Genomic DNA, 18,947 nt, shown 5'->3' on the forward strand with positions numbered 1-18,947 from the left:
GCATTATGCTGCTAATGCTTCATTCCATCTCCCCAGCTTTGCCAACATCATTGTCTTCTTCCTCTGGCAGATGTTAACTCTCTAACACATTCCAACACAAAAATACCCACTTCTCCCTCGAGCCTCCTAATTTAGTTACTAGATAATTTTGGGTTAAATTGGCATTCAGTATTTATAGTACTATGACTGTGGAAACATTGCACCTAAGGTCTGCCATGTACTATGATTACATTTCTTTTCTTGTATGTATTATTTTTTTTAGTTAATATTGGTGTTTAAAATTTGCCTACTTTGATAAGTGTCTATCACCAACTCTGCCCCCAAATTTTCTAGAACTATAAATTCCCTCCAGTCTGGCCATGGGCGTCTTTATCAGTTCCATAGTAGTTCACTTTCATTTTATTTTTCCTGAGATTTGCCACCCAGATCATCTCTCTTCCTGCTCCATTCTGGACAGGTCAGTCTTAAGGCCCCATGGCACTTTGCATCAACATTTTGGGAATTCCTTTCGTTCCTCTCCCATGTGAGCTTCTGAATTCCCTGTCTCGTGTCTTCCTCTTTCCTAGTTTACTGCCTATTTTGATGATATTCATCTCTTCTCTAAGCCTTCACAGAAAAGATTTACAGGAAACATTTTTTATTACTTGAATTTTTGAAAATGTTTTTGTTCAACTCTGATTCATAATTTGTCAAGATATGGAAGTGTTAGTTAAAAGTCACTTTTCCTCCTAATTTGTTTACTATTTTTTAAGTAAGGTCCACACCCAACATGGGGCTTGAACTCAAGACCCTGAGACCCTGAGAGCAAGAGTCTCATGCTCTACTGACTCAGCCAGCCAGGCGCCTCTCAAAAATTTAAAGACCTGTGCTACCACCTCTTTTATATCTTGGCCTGTTTTTAAAAAGTCCAATGCCATTCTGATTCCTATTCCTTTGTCTTCAACCTTTTTTCCTCTCTGGAAGTTTAAAGGATTCTTCCTTGGGGCGCCTGGGTGGCGCAGTTGTTAAGCGTCTGCCTTCGGCTCAGGCCATGATCCCAGGGTCCTGGGATCGAGCCCCACATCGGGCTCCCTGCTTGGCAGGAGGCCTGCTTCTCTCTCTCCTACTTACCCTGCTTGTGTTCTCTCTCTCGCTGTCTCCTGTCAAATAACTAAAAATCTTTAAAATAAAATTAAAAAATAAAGGATTCTTTCTTTCTCTCTCTCCCTCTCTCTCTCCCCCTCTCCCTCCCCCTCTCCCTCCCCCTCTCCCTCCCTCTCTCCCTTTCCCTCTCCCCCACCTTCCCTCCTTCCTTCTCTCTCCTTAATATACAGCTTTATTGAGATATAATTCATATATCATATAATTCACTAACTTAAAGTATACAATCTGTGGTTTTTAGTATATTTACAGAGTTGTGCAACCATCACAATGATCAATTTTAAAACATTTGATTATCCCCCAAAGAAACTGACCTTGTACCCAGTCTGAACTCCCCCTCAAACTACCTCCACTCCAGCCCTAGGCCACTTCCAATCTACATCTGTGTCTATGGAGTTGCCTCTTCTGGACATTTCATAGAAACAGAAGCACACAGTATGTGGTCTTTTGTGACCGGCTTCTTGTACTTAGCACAGCCTTGTCAAGGTTCCTCCATGTTGTAGCATGTCGTAGTACTCATTCCTTTGTATTGCCAAATCATATTCTGCTGTATGAATATACCACATGGATATTTGGGTTGTTTACACTTTTTGGCTATTATGAATAATGCTTCCATGAAGAGGGTTTAGTTTTTATCCCTGATCTTCTGCCATTTCGCAGTGACAATCCTTGGTGCCACTTTGTCATTTGTAGTGCTGGGCACCCATAGACCCTGTCAGCCTAGGCAACTGTGGGCTCTAGTTCTGGGAAATACTCTAATATTATTTCTTTGGTGATTCTTCGCCTCAATTCTCTGTCTTCTCTCCTTCTGGAATTCCTATTAGTTAGATTGGGGACCTTCTAGATTGATCCTCAAATGTACTTCCCCCTTTCCTTCTATTTTCCATTTTGTTTTCTGTTTCATTCTATTTTCAGTGAGAGCTTCCCAGCCCTCTTCCAGCTTTTCTGTTTAGTGTTTTATTTGGGATATTTTATTTCAGTGTGAAAAAGCTCTTTCCCACTCTCTGTTCTCTTCCATGGCATCCTCTTGTTTTTTTTATGAATACAGTGTCATCCCTTGATTCTCTTAAGTTTTAGTTATTCTATTTTTGAAGTTTTCTTTTCTTTCTGCATTGCCTGTTTCCTTAAAATTCCTTTATTTTGATTGTTCGGTATTTTGTGTTAGAGATTTCACTAAAATTTTCAGTAATTATTGCCTGGCATTAGTGTTTAAAATGATGCCCTAAGGCTCAGGTAGAGATTCTTTGTGGGGGGGGTGGGGTGGGGGTACTTAGTCTTGGTGACTAATGGGCCTTATAGCAGAGTGATTAGTCAGGGTTCTGGCCATTTGTTTGGGGGCCCCCAAATCTCAGTGTTGATTAGTCTTCTCTCTTGCGCTGGTAAGTTTCCCAAGAAACAAATTCTCTAGTCTTCTGCCTGAGGAGGTGAGTATGAGCCTGGCTGCTGGCATTCCAGGAGCCTAGCCAGGGAAGGGAACCACGGGATAGTACCATTCAATGTGTAATCTTTCCCTTAACTCCTCTGGTTTCAGAATTGTACCTCATTATTTAGCTGTGACTATTGTCCCTCATGTGGACCTCCTCCAATATAGTCTCTCCAGGGATGTCCTGTCATCTCCTGGGGATTTGGGGGGGCAGGGTGTTGGGCAGCTACAGCCTCATTTCCAGCCTCAGCCAGGTCCTTGGCCTAAACAGATACCTGGTGCTTCCAGTTCCAAGTCAGATTTTGTTGACACCTCCCGTCTGCTGTTGTCTCCTCTTCCATAGTCTTTGTCTTTGTGGATTCATGTCCTTTTTATTCATGCAGTCATTTTAGTTGCATTTTATGAGGGAGTACAGATAACAAGCATGCCTAATCCACCATGTTTAACCAGAGTCCTAATTGCTTTTGATTGAGCTATTCTATCAGCCTCATGCTCATCTGTTTTAAGTTTGTTTCTACTTTGACCCAATCTATACGTTTCTGCCAGATTAATCTTTTTAAAGCATGACTCTAATTATATAGCTCCTCAGTTAAAAATCCTTCACTGCTTCCTCATATTACTGTAGAATCTTAATGTTAGAAAAGACTTTACAAGTTCCCTGCTCCCTGCTTGATGCACAAATCTTCTGTCCACAGTGATTAGTCACTGGGCCTCTGCCAGAGCTTCTCCAGTGAAGAGGTACTTACTCTTCCGCAGGTCATCTGTTCTATTATGGCAGAGGTCTGTTTGTTAGAAAGTCCTTTCCTATCTATATAGAACTGAAATACCACTCCTGAAACTTCAAGTTATTGACCTGAATTCTGACCTGTGGATCCTCAAATTAAAAGCCTAATCTCTCTTGCACATGATAGCACTTTATATAATTGAATTATTGCTGCCCTATGCCCCCAGATCTTCTCTTACTGTAGCTAAAAATCCCTAACTCCTTCGATCATTTCTTATCTAACATTGCCTGTTGAATAATGTCCCAAATGCCAGAGTCCTGCACTGAGGACCTTCCGTGACATGACACCGACCCCCTGTTTTGATGTCATCTCTCATCTCCTACTTTGGCCACACACACCGGGCGCACAACTTGCCTTTTCTCTTCTCGCCTCCTGGTCTTTACCTGGGCTACCCTTCTTTTCTTTTTGTTAAAATCATTTCCATCCAAAGATTAGGGCTGATTCATACCAAACTGTTAAAATAGTTAGTGTAGTTAGTTTTGGGGTTAGTTTGGGAGATGGAAGGAGATGGGTAAGAGGGGAATCTTGATTTCTTATTTCATGCAGTTTTTTTTAGAAAGCAGTAGGAATATTGATCATCTTTTAAAAATGTTATTCAGTGTATTGAATGCCTTACATTGTATTCACGTATATTAAGTGCATTAAAATTAATTTTTGAAGTATAGTAACAAATTCTATCCATAAGTTGCAAGCTGTTTCAAAAGTTATGTGGCTCAGGAAACCTTTGATTCTTCCTTCTAATGCGACTTTCTCTGCTCTGAACAATTTGAGCATTTGGGGGTAACTCTTTTTATTGCCCTTACCATGTTACATTCTACATCATCAATACTGGTGTGCAAGTCTTACCTTTTTACCAGACCATGAGCTCTTAGACACCAAGGATTGCATCTTACTCATTTTGCAAGTCCCTGCCTTGTGAACATACTTACATGCTACATAGTAGGAGCTCCGTATATTTTACGAAAAAGGTACATTGGTGAATTCACATTATAATTTACTTATGCTCCTTTAAACATAGTTCTCTATTTTTCTTTGGGAAGAGAGAGAACTCTGGGCATTTCAGCCTCTGGTCAGCCTCTGAGTGGCCTTCCTGAACATTCCACAGCCTCTTCCCAGGGCACATACTTTCCAAGACAAGCACAATTGCATCAGTTTTGCTCTCTTTGGAGCCTTATCTGCTTCAGTGTCTGCATGTGTGACGCTAACCCAGAGACCCATCTAGACACTGAAAGGGTGAAAGGACTCTGGAGATGGGGGAGAGGGGTATGGAGAGGAGATGGGCTGGGTCAAGGCCCAAGGAAGGGAACAAGTTTTTGTTACAGAAAAATATCAAGCAGGAGAGCTGGAGGAGGGGAGAGGCAGGCAAGCTGGGGAGTAGAAGCCAGAGCAAGATGCCCAAGTTGTTGTGGCATCTGGCTCAGAGGCAGATGAAGCTGCTTCCCCAGATGTAAGTAACCCCCTTCCCACAAGTTCCATAAAGATCTCTTGCTCCATCTGGTGCTGGAGTGAATGGAAAGCATAGAATCTATATCTCTGTCAGATCTTGGGCTCTTCCATGCCTGAGATGGAAACACATTCTCTGTCTCTGTCTGTCTCTCCCTCCCCCCACCCCCCACCACACTCCTTTACTTCCTCCTTCCCTTGCTGGGTGGGATGTATCTCTTATAGCTCCTTGCAGCAAGGATGGACCTGGGCCAAGGGGGTTCCTGGCTTCCAGATTCTTGAGGTTGCCCCTAGTTTCAAGGGTAAGAAAACAGTCCTTGCCCATTTACCTCCCTGGCTTTTTCTGAGTCCATTCCTTGCTCATCACTGGCCTGCCAGCAGAAGAGTCACTGGGGTTTGGTTACAGAGAAATGTGAACAAAGGAAGGGGAGGCTGGTGTACTGTCCACAGACAGGTGGTATGTTTTCAGTTTTTTTGTTTGCATTGTGGACTCCGGGTGCACGTGAATTACATGGTATGCTGTTGTCACTAGTCCTGCAAGACCGCATCTTGACTCACTGAGTTCTTATTTGCCCCTTCTGTTCCCCATCCCCCTATCTCTTCCCTCTTCCACAGTAACTGCTCCCACTCTTGATTATTTCACATATTCCTTAGATAGGGCTCTCTGGAAGGAAGCACATTCTGAAATGGGGGCTTGCGTGCAGGTTCATTCAGGAGTGCTTTCGGGAGACACACCCAGAAAGAAGTGAGGACCGTAGGATGGGACTGAAGGTGAAGCTGATCCCCACTGTGCTTGCCACCAGGGACTCAGCTGAGACTATGGAATCTCTGGACCTGGCATGACCCTTTAGAGTTTTCCCAAACAAAGCAAGACAGCCTTTTAAAATTTTTTTTTAATTTAATTTTTTAAATTTATTTAAGTGGGCTCCGTGCCTAGCGTGGAGCCCAACACGGGGCTTGAACTCACAACCCTGAGATCAAGACCTGAGCTGAGAGCAAGAATCATACACTTAACTGACCTAGCTGCCCAGGTGCCCCTGGAGGGTCAAGCCTTTTATATCCTTGCATCAGCCAGCCACTGGCCACTTCCCCTAGAAGGGGAAGCTTTAGGTAAGGCAGTTCCCCTGAGGGATGCAGCCTTGAGCCTGAGCACTAATACTCCCAGCAGTTGGGGGTGGGTGCGTTGGCCCTGAAGAGGGGTATGGGTGGAGCACCCCAATATCCACGGTAGTGTGTATCCTTCTAACCCACCTTCCATAAGTTTATCCACCTGCATAGATATCCTTGAAACATAAGTAGTATTGCTTGGTGTCTTTTAAAAACATACATAAATTATATTGTGCTATAAATCTGTCCTCCCCCAACCCCTCCCCCCCCATGCCAGCTCTGTTTTGGAGACCTACCCGTGTTGCTTTAAGTGGATCTATTTTGTTCCTTCTTACCACTGCATGGTGTTTCGTCATTTGTAGTTACCATATCTACCCTTCTGTTCCCTTGCTGGTGGATACCCAGATTGCCATCAGTGCTTTGCTTCTGCCATCAGCAAGATGATAGACATTCTGTGGTTCTGTGTGAGATTTTTTCCAGGGTGTGTGTCCCCACAGTGCCAGTGCTGGGTCATAGGCTCTGTGCATTCTTTACTTCGATAAGCCCCACCAAATTGCTCTCTAAGAGAGCTGGACCAGCTTTTACATTTATCAGCCCTCCTGTTGCCCCACATCCTTGTCAGCACTTGGTATTATCAGATTTTCTATTTTTTGCTAATTTACTCTATGTGAAGTGGTATCTTATCTTTCTTTTGTGTTTTTCACATTATTTGTGAAATTAAGTCTCACCTAAAAGACTTTCCACCTACTTACCTACTTTGTTCATTTTTCTGTTGTTTCTTCTTTTTTTCTTACTAATTTGTTGGGATTCCCTAAGCATTTGTTAGTACAGATGTCTTCTTCCAGGCATTACCCATCTATGTGTTAACTCAGTTGATGGTATACTTCACTGAATAGAAATCTTTAATTTTGATATAAAATCCATCCATTTTTCTCCTTATGGTGTTGCTTTTGAATCTTGTTTACAAAATCTTTTCCCACCTCTAGGTCACACTACATGATCATGTATTTTCTTCTATTATTTATGATTTTACCTTTCACATTTAGGGACTGAATCTATATACAGTTTATTTTATTTTATTTATTTTATATATATATATTTGTATATATATATGTATATTTATACAGTAATTTATTTATTATTCAGTAATGAGATAGAGATTCAAATTTATTTTACCATTTTTGAAATAAGTCATCTTTTTACCCTTTGATTTATGATGGCAGATTTATCACCTGTAAGTTTTCGTGCACACATAAGCCTGCTTCTGGACCCGCTCTTCCATCCCACCAGCCTATTTCTCTTTTCCTGTGCCAGTACCACACTGTTTTAATAATGCTGGCTCTGTGATATTTCTCAGTTTCTAGTGTTAAGTGTTTGTTCTTTTTGCTTTTTTAAAAAAGCCATCTTAGCATTAGTGGACTTTTATTCTTCCTCATAAATTTTAGAATGTTTGACAGATGTTCTTCCACCCCTGTATGCCAGCCAAATCTATTGAGATTTTGATTGGGAGGGATTCAATTTGCGGGTTAATTTAGGGAGCATCGACATTGTATAGAGTTAAGTCATCCTTTCCGGAGTGTGATAGATTCCTGAGTTTATTCAGGTCTTTTATGTTCTTCAAAAGGGTTTAAAAATTTTCTCCAAGTCTTACATACTCCTTTTTAAACTAGTTCTCAGATACTTAATTTTTTGTAAATGGTATCCTATTGTATGTTAAATTTTTAATTTGTTTTTACTTGTAAAAAGGAATTGTGTTTTATTTTCTATTGGCAAAACAGTTGATAATTCATGTGCTAAGGGGTAAAATACCAAAAAAAACTCAAAACAAAACAAAACAAACAAACAAAAAACAAAAAAAACCCCACCAAACAATATTGGAGCAGCCTCCTACATTTGGCATCAAATCCTGATTCTGAAAATGCTACTGCAGTGCAGGAGCTACTAGTATCTAAATTCTCTACTAAGATGTCACTAATATGTATTTGCATCTACCTTCCAAAAATGTACATGCTGAGTTGGCGCCAACAGGCACCCAGCCCCCTCTACCTCTGTTTCCTCTCCTTCAGAGATCAGTGCCTGGAACTTCCGATTGATCTGATCTGACAGTGCCTAGACTTTCCTTAGGTGGGGCCAACCTTGATTGCAATATTGCTGATTGGAAAGTTGGGTGAAGGCCAGCGCAGGAAAAATTGACAACTCTCTTCCCCAGACACCATTAAGTAATATCGTTTCTGTCTCATTTCCCAGACGAAGCCAGAAGGGGATCCCAGAAGGCAGGAGGACAAAGAAAGCAGAGCTGGGCATGGGTAGAATGGCCAGGTCTGTGAACACCATTATGGAACACAGATGGACAAACAGTCTGCAGTGTCAACGAGCTAGGCAAGGTACCAGTAGGCCTCATGCATGCTCCCTCTTCTCTCTCCTTCCTTCTCTTCCATGGAGCCTTCTTAGGTTAATCATAATGGAAATGACAACTCTTTTAAGCTCACGGAGTTAAGCAGGCAAATCCAAGAACTACCCATCTCATATTAGACTGCTTACCCTTTCTTAGGATGCTATGGGAAAATACTTTCCACAATGCTTTGAGCAATACTTTTTTTTTTAAATAGTTATTCCAGGGGAGCCTGGGTGGCTCAGTTGTTAAGCATCTGCTTTTGGCTCAGGTCATGACCCCAGGGTCCTGGGATCGAGCCCCGCATCGGGGCTCCCTGCTCTGCGGGAAGCCTGCTTCTCCCTCTCCCACTCCCCCTGCTTGTGTTCCCTCTCTCACTGTGTCTCTCTCTGTCAAATAAATAAATAAATGTTAAAAAAAAAAAAACCAGTTATTCCACATTCATTAGCTCATTTGATCCTCAGAGCATCCCTGAGAAAGTGAAAAGTTACATAGATAACTCCTGTTTTAGAGCTCAAACGGAGTCGTACTGGCCCAAGTTGCCCCGTGGATTATGTCAGGATCAGGCCCCAGAGCATTCTGACTTTTTAGGCCAAAGTTTTTCCACTCTATCATTGGTCCTCATATTTGATTTCAAAGAGGAAAAATATTCTCTCAGACATCTAATTTGGACCTGAATTATTTGTATGGTAATATAACCTCAAAGGTACAAACAAAAATGACTTTCCTATGTTTATAGTTTTTTTACAACTAAGAATGAATTAAATGCTAACAAAATTCTAAAATGAAAAAAATTTTTAAGTCAATAATATTAGCCCAGTTTGAACCATAATGTCATTTTTCTGAGGCTCAATTGCTGCTGTAGGGGAGAGCGTGTAGCGCCGACTGCTTAGTTATGGGTTCTTTTTTACACAGTTCACCTAGTGCTGGGGGCCCACTGTTCTGGATTCCGATCTCTGTGAAACCTTGGATTGTTGAAAGCACCATGGTGCCATCTGGCCTTCACTTGCCTTCGTTAAAGTATTGGGTCTGCCCTTGCAAAGTTGATTCCTTCATAAGGAGAGGCAATTAGTAAATCTTATTAAACCCTCATTGAATCCAGTGTGCACCGTGGTGGAATTAACTCTTTGCATGATATAATCACGTGATCCTCATGGACAGAATTAATCATTTCTAGATTTGGGGGGTCTTTAAAAAACTGACCAGATATTCCTCTTTGGGGAGGAGGTATGAAGAGGAAAATAAATACTGAAGAATTCAATTTTGCTCTGTGAAGGCCCTGTCTCTGACAAGTAGTTAATCTATTTGTTGACTCCATGAGAGGAGAATATCCAGCAGGGAGAAAATTAAAAAACACTCAGCACCAGTTGCTGCCCTGATGAATCTCATCCAATTATTTAACAGGACACTGCTGGGTATGCTTTTTTATTATTATTGTTTTAATTTCATTTTATTCTCTATTGCTTATTACACCACTGTAAAAGTTTTTTGGATTAAAAAAAAAAGAAGAAGAACCCTCTTTTAAAAGAGTTTGTCCTTTTTCATTTGGCAACCACTGATTTTTTTTTTTTTTTGCTTCTATGTTCATAACTGAGTTCAAAATTAATGTAGGGTTATTATTGATTTACATATTTCTTTATTTATTTTCCTCCTGGAATGTAACATCTGAGAGGTTAGTTTCTGAAAATCAAAAGTATTAGTTGCACTAGGAGACTTTTAGGTTAGATCAGAAAAATAGCATAGAATTGTGTAAACTGTAAAGTACTTGGAAAAAGTGTTCGTTCAGTCTTCTTTTGCTGAGAGTGTCCCTTTTTTTCAACATGAAGGACGGTGGCCAGTGGAGGAAATTCTTCCTTATCGGTTTAGATTTAGCTAACCTCTGGGATTCCAGTGGGTGCAGAAGAGAGATTCCCTGGCTTGTATCTTACCCTGATTCTGGTTCTACCTTAAAGTCATTGGTAGAGATAAGAGGATTTGGTCTTTCTCTCCACTTAGCCCAGGGCCTTTGAAAATGACCATGCTTTTCACAACCCCATCCATAACTGGAACGTGCTAGTCTGACTCTGGAATGGTTAAGGTTCTCTGGCATGTTTTAGCTCTAGGAAGATTTTGACCTTGTGGTAATGCCTCGTGGCCACCACTCCAACCCCTCTGTCCCCAGGGAGCCATGGCAGATGGAACACAGGAATACCAGTCAAATTTGAATTTAGGATAAACAATGGGTGATTTTTAGCATGAGTATGTACCAGATATTACAGGAGATATGCTGTGGTTCTTTTTCTCCGCTCTCCGCTGCCACACATGTCCAGGGTTTGGTTGTCCCTCTCGCTCCCTTTGCCCTTTGACCTTCTATCCTATAGCAATCTTGGATTCCTTACTTTTTTCCGTGTCCTGACCTCCAGCTGGGAAGCCAGGCTCTCCTCTGCTCAGGACAGCTGCTAACATTCACTGGCTAAGGCAAGGGTGCAAGTGGAGGCCCTGGCCCAGCACCCCCTCCCCCATTCCTGTCACAGGCACTGTTCTGCACTGTGAGGAGCCTTGAGGCTGGTGTCCCCACTCCCCAAGTCTGTCCACACCCTCTGTGTGGGGGCGTACCCCCCACTGCACTCCCTTCCTTGCCCAAACAGCCACCCTGGCCTGGCCTGGGTACCTGGAGTGTGACCCTAGAAGGGGGAGCAAGGCTCCTGCCTTGCGCCCTTAGGGAGGGTGCCCCTGGAGGAGAGCCAGTGCGGGCTCTTCTGAAGCCCAGGGTCAGCAGAAGCCTGACTGACGATGGGCCTCAGGGCAATACTGTCCCTGCCACGATTCTGGGGGGCTTGTGTGGTCATCCTCTCGGCCTTGTGGCACCTACTTGCTGGATTTCTTCATCCTGCTGCAGGAGCTGCTATGAAGACCAAGGTGTCTGACTGTTTATCCTTTCCTCTTTCTCTGCTGCGGGATTTAGTTTCTCTTTCCCTTGCACAACACAAATCATGGGACTGCATCTGGGTGGGGGGCGGGAAGTCCCCAAAATTCGTTCAACGAAATTTTGACTGCTAATAGTTTTAATTCAGTGCATTATTGGGGCGAGGAGCGGGGCAGGTAGGCTGGAGATGGGGGCGGGGGGGAGTTTTGTCATTTTTGGAGAGAATTTAGCCAGTTTTTTCTTCCCCTTCCCCCTCCATGCCCTGCTTTGGGCTGAATTCAGCTAGTTATTTTCCAATTTGGTTGTGTGTGTAGACACACCCACAGCTTCTTTGAGTCCTCTCCTTTCCTCTTAATAGACAAACTGCTGCCAAGCTTCCAGCTTCTCTCTCCATGGTGACCAAGCCCCTCATTTCCATTTCCTCTCAGCCTCCACGTCCCCTGCCCCCACCCCCTCCTCGAGGGAAGCCTGGCTGTTTCCTTTCTCTGGTTCTACTCTGCTCCTCTTTTCTCCTCCCTTCTCCTGGTGACTCTTCCCTACTCGCAAGGAGCAAACAGCGGCATGTCCTTGGCTTCTTCCTTTCCTCCTGGATCTGCCCTCTTCCTTCCTTTTGCTGCTTTACTCTTGTGACGCCCAAACCTTTGCTTTTTCAGCTCTTCCAACACCTTCCTTCTAGTGTCCCCTCGAGTTTCCTTTCCTGCTCCAGCCTCTAAGGGTGTAGAGGTGCAGAGAAGGGAGGCGAAGGAAGAGGGGCCCTCGTCCCTTGGTCTCTGGGATCCGCTCTAGGATTTCCCCTGGGGCGAGATGAGGCTGCGGCCCCACCTCCCTGCCCATCTCCCACTCCCCCTGCCCGGGTGACCCAGGCCCTCAGAAGTCTGCACAAGAGTCCTGGAATCTGCTGCTGCTGGAACCTTCCCTGGTGCCCTGGCCAGTCCTTCTCTGCTGGCAGGTTTCCTGTGCAGGCGAGCAGGACCAAGTTAGAGAGCTGGCCCCCACACCTTTTCTGCCTTTGGGGGCCCAGCCCATCCCCCCACACCTAGGTCACACTGACAGGTTTTAGGCACAGGTAGAGGACAGGTAGAGGTCTTACTGAAATTCCCTCTGCCCCGAGGCCTTCCTACTCTCCTCAGTGATACCTCAGGACTGTCGACTGTCGCAGGGCACGAGCCCCTCCCACACGATTCCAATTTCACAGATAGGGAAACTGAGTTTTGGAGAAATTAAACGTATTACTCAAATTTTGAACAAAGAAGCACCCCATGAAGCTGGGACAAGGACCCAGCTCATCATACTCCTAGCTCCTTAGGCCTTCCTTTCTTCAGTGGTCTGTGAAAGGGAGCCGGGAAGGGGGGAAGGCTGCACATTGTAGCGTGGGGCAGAGGTGTTAATAGGAGGGGTGAGTAGCAGTTTTCTCCCCTCTGCCACGGCCCCTCATGTCCAATTTACATTGTTGTACAACGCCAATTTGTACTGGTGTTGTTAATGCTTCTTTATAGATGTTTTAGTTATGTCTGCCCCATATGTGTGTCTGATTTTTTTTCTTGGACTCTGAGCTTCTTGTGGGCACTTTCTGCTGCACGACTCCCCCCACCCCCACTCCGGGGAGGTGGGGGCAGCACAGGCCTCCCGCTCAAGATCCCTAGTGTGTCTGACTTAGGGCCCTGCCAGGGGCGTGGGAAAACAATACTGACCCCGCCTACACTGGGGCAGGTAGCAACCCAACTTCTCACTTTCCCATCTTCTTGTTATACCCCAGCCAGGCTTCCCAGCCCGCTCGTTGGCCTCTGTGAGAAATTAAAGTCCCAATAATCAAATCAACCCTTGTAAATCCCCTAGAAGCAGCTCCAGAGCACCAAGGAGCCAGCAAACCCCAGACCCAAATCCATGTCAAATTTCATAGATATAATTTAAGTAGGGATCAAAAACCACACTAACCTAGTAACTAAGGCTGCTCAAAATGCAGAGTTTATAGTCCATCTGCCTCTCTGCTTCAGGGAGTCTGTATTAAATTTATTGCAAAGTAAAACAAATAAACCCAGGCAAAGGCAGGATGGAAATCTGCATACTCGTCAGAGAATTAGCAGACCTCTCGGGTTAGGAAGGCTGCTTCTCAATTTGCATCTCTAAGGAGTTGTGACTGGGCTGGGGGCTGGGAGGCTCGGGCAGGGTCCGGACTCGCGGCGGGCCTGCCCCCTGCCGGCAGATTGTTGAACTGCAGCCCTGTGACCTCCGCGGTGGACGTGCGCAGGCGCTCGTTGGGGGCCATTCTCTCTGAAAAGAGAATCAGAAGCTGAAATAAATGTTGGGGAGGTGTGGCGTTGGGAGAGCGGGTAGCAGAGAGACGAGAGGGAGGGATACCACGAGGAAGACATCCTTACTTCTAACCGTAAGACTTGGGGGTGGGGAAGCCGGGAACTTGAGAGGGGTTGAGGGTGGTGGAGGTAGAGGTTTAGAGCTGTTCCTTCAGTTGTACAAACCAGAAACCACGGTGACTTTCTTGACTCCTCTTCATCTTCTTTTCCATTTGCCTGGCTCCCCACAACCCATGAATCACAAAGCCCAGAAAACTGGGGTGGAGGTGGGGCGGGGGTGGTTCTTGCAAGGTACTGTTGGCCGTTGACTGGTTGTTGGAACCCCAGTAAAGCTGTGCCTCAGTTTCAGGGCTGGGATTAGGGCTGGGCCGCACTCCCAGGGCCTTGAAAGGAAATGCTCCCTTACGGTTTGCCTCACCCCAGGCCTGGCCATGCTCAGCTAGCCGCCTGTGGATGAATGGGGTGGGGCCAGATGACCTCTAAGGCTTCTTTCAGTGTGAATATTATCTAATTCCACGACTCTGTCCCAGAATGTGGGGATCTGCGACATACTTTCCAGGGAACCTCCAAGGAACCAGCTACTCTCCTAGGATATTCCCATTATCCTTCATGACTGGCTCAAATGGCACCTTCTTCAAAGTGATGCCCCACCTGTTTTAGCCAGAGATAGGCGGTCCTCCTTTTAATACATTATAGGTAGATGGACATATATTGATAGATATATATAATCACACCGTAATAATTTGTTGTATTTATTTACATATCAACTCCATCCCCTCGAATGTCCTTGAAAGTCCTTGAGCTCCATAGATGAGGGCACGGGGAAGGCACTGGTAAGGTTCATGGTCATTCTCAGTACTTACCTGCTCCTCTTTCCCTACTTTCCCAGCCCAGTGCCTGAAACAGAATAGGTTCTGAATAAGCATTTGTTCAATGATTGAGACAATGAGTAAACAAATCAATAAAGTGGCACAAAATAACTAAGGTTTGGTTGTACGGTTTACCCAGAAACCTGAGTGTGACCCCAACTTCCTGCTTCTCTCCATCTCTCTCCCTTACTCCTCAACTACTCCACAATAGTTCTATCTAGCCTACTTCCTGAGTCACTCTCAAAGCCAGCAGCTGCTTCTCCATTCCTTCAAGAGGTTAAGAGCATAGGCTCTGGAATCAGAAACAGCCCCAGCACTTCAACTAGCCGTGAGAACCTAGGTGACCCCAGTTTCTCCATCTGTTTTTTTTTTTTTTTTTTTCGCAAAAAACAACAGAGCATAGTAGTAGTTAAAAGTATGGACATCCAAGCTACACTGTGCTGGTTTTAATCCTGGCTTCTTCATTTAGCTGAGTGGCCCTGGGCAAGTGTCTTAATCTCTCTGTGCTCAGTTTCCTTTTCCATAAACTGGAGTTAACAGAATCTGTTTCAGAGGGTTGTTGTGAGGATTAAATAAAAGCTGCTGATACACAGAAAGCCCTTAAAACAGTGCCTGGTACGTGCTTGGCATTAGCTAACTCAACAAGCACCAGCAATTACTAACAAAAAGCAAAGGAATTTCGCAGAACTGAAGGCAAACACGTGAAGAAGAGGCTGTCCCAGAAGATGCTTCGAAAGGCAAGGAGGAAGCTTAGGGATGAAAAAGCAAAGCATTTCCACAAGGGACCTATGCAAACACACAAAGAAGGACTTCACTGGTTAGGGAGGCAAGAAAAGCAGACTACTTCTTTGGGCCTGCAGAAATCAAGCTGGCATTTTTTCCAGCAGAATCAGAAGTGTCAATGGGGTGAACCCAAAGTTTCAAAAGGTGTGGCAGCTCCTTGGCCTTTGAAATCTTCAGAGACATGTTTGCTTCTGAAACCTCCCCCACCTGGCTCCCCTTACCTCCTCAGCCCCACTCTTGCTACCCTCTTCCTCTGACACTTTGGGCTCCATCCACAAGGAAGTGTGTTTGGCTCCCCCAACTGAACTCCTCTTACCTGCAGGTCTTCACACGTGTGAACGTCCTGCCTGGGAACTCCCCTCTACCTCCTGTCTTTCCCCTGCTAGTTCTCCTGACCTTTTAGGGGTCAGGTCCTCTGGGAAACCTTCCTCATCCCCTAGACTGGGCAAAGCACCTCAACCTGAACTCCATAGCACCGTGCCTTTCCCTTCCCCCCAGTGTATTAGTCTGTTCCAGCTGCTATAACAAAATACCACAGACTAGGTCACTTAAATAACAGAAACTCATTTTCTTACAGACCTGGAGGCTGGCAAGTCCAAGATCAAGGTGTCAACAGGGTTGGTTTCTGGTGCAGTGTCTCTTCCTGGTTTGCAGATGGCAACCTTCTCACAACATCCTCACATGGCCTCCTATCTGTGTGTGCATGGAGAGAGAGAGAAAGATCTGGTGTCTCTTCCTCTTCTTAGAAGCACACCAGTCCTGTCAGACTATAAGGTTTAAGGAGACACAATTCAGTCTGTAACACTCCATTAGACTGTAAGTTCCATGAGGGCAGGGCCTTATCTACTGTTTATTTATTTATTTCTTACCTTAGCCCTCACCCCATGTCCTTGTGATTCTCTGTAATGTCTATAGGACCTATTCATCGCAAGCACTCAATAAGTATTTGTTGAGTGAATGAATGAGAGAATTCGTCAATTACTGGTAATGACAGTTGGAGCTTTAGAAACATAGACATTCAGGGGCACCTGGGTGGCTCAGTCAGTTAAGCGTCTGCCTTTGGCTCCGGTCATGATCCCAGGGTCCTTGGATCAAGCCCTGCATTTGGCTCCCTGCTCAGCGGGGAGTCTGTTTCTCCCTCTCCCTCTGCCCCTCCGCCCACTTGTGCTCTCTCTCAAATAATAAATAAAATCGTTAAGAAAAAAAGAAAGAAACAAACAAACAAACATAGACATTCAGGTATGGTCTCACTGAGACCTCAGCAGGAAGATCCCTGCTAGTTAGTGGCAGGGTGAGGACTAGAAGTTGGATTCTCCATAGTCCCATCTACTCTGAGTCCAGTATTCTTTTCACCTGGAAAAAGAATTGTCAAAGAGCTTTGTAAAACTGGTAATTCTTTTTAAATCCTTGCCTGGAGTTTCAAAGAAAAGGTCTTTGGTCTTTCCTTGACAAGCAGAAATTCTCCTTCACTCTGTCTCTCCTGCCACATTGGCAGTCTTCCTCTTGTCCTGGTAATATGTTAGGAGCATTTGAAATACTTTTCCTCCTTCCCCTTTGTCTGGTCAGGGGCAGCAGAACTTGGTCTGGGTTTGGCCAGGGCCTTCCTTACCATATAGCTTTTGATTCTAAACCGACAACCCAGGGTGTGTGGCTATTCGGATTCCTGCTTCTCTGCTAATGGATTTTGTCAACTGTTTGTCATTTGCTTATGCAAATCTACCTCTTTCTGCATTAAAATGAACCCAATTATAAAGTGAAATTTCACAATTAAACCACTTAGTGAAGGACATTAAGCAACCAGAAGGAATTGATTTGTAAAAATTTCAGCGATAATTACAAAATGTTTCTGAAATGTGACTAAGTTCTAGATTTTTCTTTAAACAAACATATGTACGTGCACATTTTCATATATATACTGCACAGACACATGCACATATTTTCACACACCTGGTTTCCATCTTCTCACCATGGGACTTGTTCTTGCTCCTTCTCTGGGTCTAAATTTTCCCCAAATAGAGGAAATTCCACCAGCCATCAGATCATGTCTGCAAAGTTCTTGGAAACCTTCCAAAAGAAATGGCCACTGGGCTGAGGAACGTGGGGTGGGCAGGAAAACAGAAGAAGGTGTAATGGTTTTAATAAAGTCTCTTTGGCACCTTGGTGACTGATTGATATATTTTGGCATTTGCTCTCCAGCTCTGATGTAATCAATAGCAGTTATAGACCGAGGAGCAGGAAACGGTGAGGATGTGGGATGGGACAATATTGATTGTTTTTTATAGGAAAGAGCCTGGCTTGGTGATTGCAGTGCTCAGGCCACTAGAAACTGGACCTCACTGTATGAGGGAGAGGTTATCTTTCCTTATATTCATCCAGGCAAGGGAGCAGGGAGTCCAGAAACTTGGAGATGGATAAGGATCAATGAGGGAGCCAGTCACACTTTCCTCATGGCACCCGTGATCAGAGGGTGGAAGCCACAGTCTCCCAGGCTGGCACAGGGAACAGGTGGGAAGGGTCTTTATGGATGAGGGGGTGAAGATAGGCTTATGGTTCCAGGCTACAACTATATCCAAGAATGAATCCAACTCACCTGGTAGCATGCTGCCCCCTCAAGGCAATATAATGTAGAGGGGTCTTTAGAACAGACTCTGGAGCCTGATTGCCTGGGTTCAAAGCCTAGCCCTGCCACTCAGCATGTGACCCTGGACAGGTTAATTAACCTTTCTGGACCTTGATTCCCCCATCAGTAAAATGGTGATGATAACAGAACCCCTTTCCTACAATTGCTATGATAGTTATAAGTTAATATAAGTAAAGAACTCAGAATAGTCCTGGCATTCAGTAAATGATATGTACATGCTGTTATTATCTGGTGGTTGTGGATACCTGATTTGACATCCCCAATTTCTGGGTGAAAACTTAAGAGTACAAGTTTCTCTAATCAAACAGGGTCATCACATTTGCCTTCTGCTGTTGAGAACACAGGGCTTAGGACCCACCATCTGTTAAATAATTCTCTTAGTACATCATTCTCTTAGTACATTAGCTGCAGGATTTCTCAACCCTTTTTAGATTAATTTTTTTTCCAAAAGCTTTGAAAAATAATCAAGACCAGCTCCAGCTACAGAGGAATAGGGCTACATTGGATTGGTAATGATAGCTTCAGTGCTCAAGAAGTCCAACCAAGGCCCATATTTATTCATTCAACAAACACCGAACTCTCACTACGTGCGAGACAGTTTCTACTTATGTGATGATTTCCATTTGTGAACCAGAACTCAGTGTGGGTACATTCAGATGTGTAATCACCCCTCTGCAATGTCGTGATAAGTAGCTTTTGTGTAATGGATATCCCTCTGTCTAGAACAATGTGCTCAAAACAGAAAATGGTTTGTTTTAAAGAAAACATTTGCCACTTAACATTTTTGTTGAAAACACATTCATTTTTGAAGTACAGTTTTATTTTCTCTTATTGTCATCATTGAATTTTCAGTGTTTAGAAATTCATTTTAGCATATGATGTGACTTTGGGGCTTCTTTTCTTCTCAGTTGTACAACTGGCTACCGTAACTACTAGAAGTCGGCTGATTGGCAAGCAGTTACTCAGCGACCCAGGCTGAAGTGTTCTATGACAGACTCCTAAAAGGTTAGGACTGGAAAAGACCCTAGAGATCCTCTACTTCATCTCCTTCATTTTAAAGATGAGCCCAGAGAGGTGTAATGACTTTCAGAGTCTGAACTGAAACCCGAGTCTCTTGGTTCTAAGCTCGGTGCTGTTCCACGTACCC

General features: G+C 44.2%; 1 protein-coding gene across 14 annotated transcripts in view; it reads left to right on the plus strand.

Moving 5' to 3' along the window:
- Positions 1–18,947, plus strand: part of PKNOX2 (PBX/knotted 1 homeobox 2) — a 304,609-nt gene that overhangs the window by 15,452 nt on the left and 270,210 nt on the right. For 5 of the 14 annotated variants that reach the window (XM_027581293.2, XM_027581282.2, XM_027581301.2 and 2 more), the window contains exons 1-2: positions 13,468–13,581; positions 18,709–18,805. The exons of 2 other annotated variants lie outside the window; for them this stretch is intronic. The gene's annotated coding sequence lies outside the window, so the exon portion shown is untranslated. Of the gene's footprint in view, positions 1–13,457; positions 13,582–17,381; positions 17,401–18,708; positions 18,806–18,947 lie in introns of those variants that run through there. 7 more of the 14 variants (XM_027581284.2, XM_027581285.2, XM_027581289.2 and 4 more) reach the window with 5 other exon arrangements.

This window comes from Zalophus californianus, chromosome 11, assembly GCF_009762305.2.
Source record: "Zalophus californianus isolate mZalCal1 chromosome 11, mZalCal1.pri.v2, whole genome shotgun sequence".
NCBI classification, from domain to species: domain Eukaryota; kingdom Metazoa; phylum Chordata; class Mammalia; order Carnivora; family Otariidae; genus Zalophus; species Zalophus californianus.